The sequence below is a fragment of the Schistocerca cancellata genome, chromosome 1 (genome assembly GCF_023864275.1).
Source record: "Schistocerca cancellata isolate TAMUIC-IGC-003103 chromosome 1, iqSchCanc2.1, whole genome shotgun sequence".
Taxonomy (NCBI): domain Eukaryota; kingdom Metazoa; phylum Arthropoda; class Insecta; order Orthoptera; family Acrididae; genus Schistocerca; species Schistocerca cancellata.
In genome coordinates this window covers 943,582,424-943,588,423 of record NC_064626.1, presented here as the reverse complement: position 1 = coordinate 943,588,423, position 6,000 = coordinate 943,582,424, and positions in this window count along the sequence as shown.

The following is a 6,000-nucleotide window of genomic DNA, read 5'->3' as shown; positions in this document are numbered from 1 at the left end:
CATAGGCGATGTAGCCCCTGATGTTATTCTCTCAGTGACTTTCTGATCTATAATTTCTTCTGCCTGTTCCTCCAGACTGCTTACATTTATGATATCAGAGCTTGCTATCTTCTGTTTGAAGCTTCTTTCTACACTGTCTACTCGTGTAATGGCACCTGTTATTTGCAATTGAATGACAGACGTTAATTCACTATGCTTCTAAACGCTCTCTTTCAAAGTATGCCATCCCTGCTTTACAGCATTAAACTTAGCATTACATACATCCTTCAAAGATCCTAACTTTTCATTAATCTCTAATTCTACAGAATTACATATTTCCTCAACGTCAAATTCTGACTTTTTTACTAAATCTTGTAATTGATCATTCTGTTTCTGACTAAATTTAGTGAACAGTAGATTCACGTGAATGTCCAATGAATTGGTTAGGCCTAATTCTTTCTTTAAGTCTAAAATATCGTGTGTTTGAGATGGTGGAAGGCCAGGTGATTCTAGAATTTGTGCAGAAATTCTCGAAACACTACAATATCATTTTATTTTTCACTTTATAATTGCTACAAACATCTGTGCATATATTATTTTAGATGATTAAATGAAGTAAGTCTGATTCATTGACTGTTACACATAAGTCACCATTTAACATTTTTCAAAAAAATTTAAATTCAATTGAAAGTTGTGGCATCTCCAAACCTGACTGTGTACCAAATAGTAACATAAGAGAGGCTATGGGTGTTGATAAAACAAGGTAGACATCTTAGAGATGAAATATCTAAAATTTTATTGACATCTAAAAAGGATGGATGGTGGTCAATGGCCAAAGAAATTGTGGCATTACCCGGCAGATATAAGAAAGCATGGGCAACCTAGGAGGAGCTGGGGCCAAGATGTGTGGGGCACGATGGCTGCCAGAGGAGTACAAGAAGGAAATTGTCATGATCAGAGGAAGTGGAATATGGGAAGTTAGAAGTGGCATCAGCTGTAGAATATTTGCACTATGATGATGAAATAATTTCATTTCATAGTGTTATGATTATTATTTATATTAATTTCTAGCTGTTTCTCTCTTGTATGATGAGGGTTATCATGTTGCTAATACAGAACTTCCAGAACATACGTGAGGTATTGAGTGATTTACATACACATAAACAGATGGAAAATACTGATGAGCTTTCAAGTGTTCTTCTTTGAAGCTGCTTAACACACACAACTGCAACATTGTTCTTGCTGCCTACATTGTCTCAGCTCTGCAGGTCAACTGGGCTGAAGTGCCATGATTGGTGGAAGGGATGAGAGGAAAAAGGAGGTAGGAGAGGAGAGGAGGGAGGGTGATTGATGCTTGGGAGGGAGAGGCAACAAGGGAATAGAATAGAAATTTGGTACTAGTGGGCTTCCCCTAGTGATGGAAAGGAGAGTGGCATACAGTAAAGTGAAGGAGAGGATAGGAAGCAAGAAGTGAAGAAGTGGGAGTGAAATAGAGCAGAGAAACATAGAGAAAATGGAAAATTTCAAGGTAGATTAATGGGTTGAAATGGGAAGCATACAGTCAGGTGGTAGTGAGAAGTGGGAGTGAAATAGAACAGAGGAAGATAGAGAAAATGGAAAATGTCGGAGTAGATTAATGGGTTGAAATGGGAAATGTGGGGTCAGATGGTATTGGCTGGGGACTAGCAACAGTTGTGGTCTTGAGCACTGAGGTATTACAGAAAGAGAAGTAAAGATTAATTCTAATCTATATGTTTGTGACAAGGAAACCTCCCCTTTGCACCTCCCTCAGATTAAATGGTAAGACGGCCCAGTGGATGGCCTGTCAAAAACTGAACACAGGCCAGGCATGGAAACAGCAAGAAGGTGTACTGAACTGTGAAAAAAGAAGCAAAATAGAAACATTGAACAGTCCAAGCTCAAGATGTGCAACATTAAGTGAACTGGGGTGGTGGTTACGCGCATACGATGTTGGACTCCAAAGTGGGAGATCTGTGTGCAAATCTCCCTCATGCCTCCATCTTTTCTTTTTTTCCCCACGAAATTATTAACTATCCCAGTCATTGACACATCTATTCTCTTTCTGTAGTCTTGGCAATTATCATACTATACATTGGTTATAAAATATGACTATGTAGTAGGAGTGTATCAGCATTGCAAGTAAATGTGATGAATAGTGAGAGCAGGCAAGATGCTGCATAGACATCTCACAGAAATGAAAACAACAAATAAATGAGTGCGAACTATGCTACAACAAATGAATTCAAGAGTCAAAACTTCCAAAATGGAACACAAGAGTATGGATTAAGTTGACTACAGTGTACTGCAGAGAGAGGACTACTGTTGACGGAGCTGCCTGGTTGGCAGTAGATTGTTTGTGCCTTTGGTTGTGGGGGTGTTAGATAGATAAGTGATATTCTGTGGGCAATATGAATCCAGCAAATATGGGTCATGACTTGCAGAACAAGATCCATGAACATTTTCCAAACTTTAAGGATCTACAAGTTTTTTAAGCTATTGGATGATTGTGTAATATTTGTATAATTATTTCCTACATTTGTTGATAAATAGTAAGTATGGTGATGGAGGTACATTGCTGATTGCTGCAGGACTGTATGTACCATATGATGAGAATGTTGATGATTCATACAAAGAACATGAAGAAGAGATGCTGCGATGTCAATCTGACATCATTTTGTTGAGTTACATGAAGGAAATATTCTAATATAGAATAACATCCAAATCAATTACATGATGCAACCATAGGTTACGGAGTGAAGTTACAAATAAATTCAAGAGGTTTAAAGGGATGGGGGAAAAAAGCACAGTTAAATACTACAATGAAGTTTTGGAACAAGGTGGAACCCAAAGACATTTCAGTGTATTAGAAAACCATGTACACCAACAATTTATTCAAGCCAGAAATGAATGAAGTACAGTGCATGATAAACAGTTATAAATTTGGGGTTTGCAGTATGCTAAACACATCATTCTGGACTTTAAGACTTCACCTCATTGACTACTCATTTTCGAAAGGAAATAAAAAATTATGAGCGGAAATATTACCAAATATGTGAGCAAAAACTATGCAAAATGTGGGAAGAACTTGTAGATTTTTCCGTGAAGTTTGTTAAGGCAAGTAAAGTCAAATTTCAACAGTATGAAGATGCAAATGTCATCAACACAGCTCAGTCCAGTTTTAATGATGAAATGGAATCAACCAAAAAAATGGTTCAAATGGCTCTGAGCACTATGGGACTTAACTACTGAGGTCATCAGTCCCCTAGAACTTAGAACTACTTAAACCTAACTAACCTAAGGACATCACACACATCCATGCCCAAGGCAGGATTCGAACTTGTGACCGTAGCAGTCACGTAGTTCCAAACTGACGTGCTTAGAACCTCATGGCCACACCGGCTGGTTTGGAATCAACTCACATATCATTAGTAGGAGAAATGTAGTATAGACCAGCTGTATGCCACCTCCCATAGTTACACCAAACTGTATGCCCTTAACAAAGCAGGATTTATTTTACTTACACTTTATTTGTGTTTATATGAAATAAGTGGTTTATTTGGACTGCAAGTTCAGCAGCAGATGAATGGAGTACTTGCACAAATCCCTAATGTCATGTGAATTGCAGTGCATCAGGTAAAATGGAGGAAAGACTAGTGGAAGATTTTAATGAATGTGTGATTGCTCCTTAACTGCATAAAGATTTTGCTTTACTCACTGACAGCCATACAGGACAGAAGCCCAAGCTCTCACACATAATCATCTTTGCTCTCTAAGTTCCAGGACATGTTCAGATTTGCTTGGACATATGCAGGATTTGATGTACTTGTGTAAAACTCCAAAAACATTAAAAACCTATGTTTTAATAGAACACAGGAAAAACTGTGGGATTATGAAACTGTTACAACATTTGTTACACTTTTGTGACAAACTATTACGTTTTCATAATTTCTTTGGTAGTGATCATATTCACATTCTTATGAACACCTAAATCAGGGAAGGGGCATATCTCAGTCACTCACCAGACATACAAGTTAGATGTGTTCATACTTTCACCAGTGTGATGTATGTCACACCAGACGGGTTTTCCAGTGGGAGATTCAGCTGACTTTTTGCCTTGTCATCTGAACATGCAGTTCCCATTTCAGAGCCACTTCCTTTCAAATGCTAATAGGGTAGTTTTGGTGAATCAACTTTCATTGTAGGTCTCTTCCTTATGCCTCACAGTTGCAAATGAACATTACACCATGACACACACACAAATTTGAATGCAGTGAACAGCTGGACAGTTTGTAATTTTGTGATGTATATATCCCTCGAGGGAGGGAGATTTGAACGTGGATCTCTCACCTTGCAGCCTAACACCATGACCACATAACCACAATTTCATGGCTCTTCCAATTCACTCAATGCTGCACATCTTGAGCTTGGACCATTTACTGTTTCTATTTTGCTACTTTTTTCACAGCTCAGTAGCCCTTCTTCCTATTTTCATGCTTGATTTGTGTTCAGCTTTTGATGGGCTATCCACTGGGCCATCCTGTCACTAACTCTGTGGGGAGTGCAAAGGGGAGTTTCCCTTGGAAAGTCTATGTTGGGGGAGGGGAGGTGTGATGTGTGGGTGCAGTTCATATGGCATAGAGTGTGAAACAACGATTGAAGTTATGCAGGTTATTCTCAGCAGCATTTTCTGCCCTGGGAGAACTTCGTTCTTATTCCATCTTCCAGGTGTGCATGCCTGAAAGATGTTGGAATACTCTATCTGTAATGAAAACTTAAAGAAACACAAAATTTTGCTCTTGTTCACAGTTGGGTGGTGGCTTATCATCAGGATAGCTGACTGATGGCCATGCCTATGTGAAAGGCCATCCAAAATTTACAGAAATGTTTGAATGTGATGTGACAACTTTCAGGTGGTCTTGCTTCTGATAGGCTGTGTTGATGATGGAATGAAATAAGACATGCTGGGTCATTGCATAGGACAGGTCTTGCACTTGGTTTTCACAGGTACCTTTCCCATATGACAGTGGCTTAGGAGTAGTTTTAACATAAGAATAGGTCAGTATAGAAAGGCTGAACATACCATAATTCCACTGTAGTAAGTGGTTCTGAGATGACTTACTGTGTATATGTTTTCCTATTAAGGTTTTATGAGGGGTTGGTTGAATTTTATGACTTGGGGACTGTTGTGAAAGGAGGGATTGCATTCAGAAAAAGTAATTTTTATGGTCAGGCCATTTTGGAAAGGGGGGGGGGGAGGGGAAATAATCATACATATTCAGTAGTATTGAAGAGGATGGGGACTGAGTTTTAGCTAGGGATAGGAAACCTTTCTGAATTGCATAAATAGATGGGAATGACTAAAGATGGAATGTAGTTATAAGGTAAGGGGAGAAGGATAAAGGAAAACAAAGTCTGGGAGTGATAGTTGGTGAATGGCGGGGGAGGGGGGGGGGGGGCATGGGAGGCAAATGTGAGAGATATATGTTAAAAGGAATATCAAAAAGTAAAAACACCAAGAAATGCAGAAAATATAAAAATTAGCAGCTGTAAAAGGATGTGTGCAAAACAATTAAATGTTTGTATCATAGGCATATTCTACTCTGTCAGAGGCAGGGCTACCTTTGGAAACAACCAAGGCATATACTAAGCCCTTTAAGCGAGTATGATCATCAAGCAGCTATCCACTGTAATGAAAGGCCACCACCAAATTGTGACAAGCTGTACAGTTTACTATCCAGTGGTGAAACATCCTGCTGAGCACAATATGCCCTTCAATGAATTCTTTATGATATCTGCCATCTGAAACCACTAACCCCCCCCCCCCCCCCCCTTCCTCCACAAAAAAAGGAAAAAATCAGCTTTCTTAAAAATGTAGAAGGAATTTTGCTTGCAACTCATCCTGTGACTCCTCAGTTCTTCCTGGTCTCAATCTCTGTGGCTCCCATGCACACGCACACGGCACACACACACATACACACACACACAAACACTCTCTCTCTC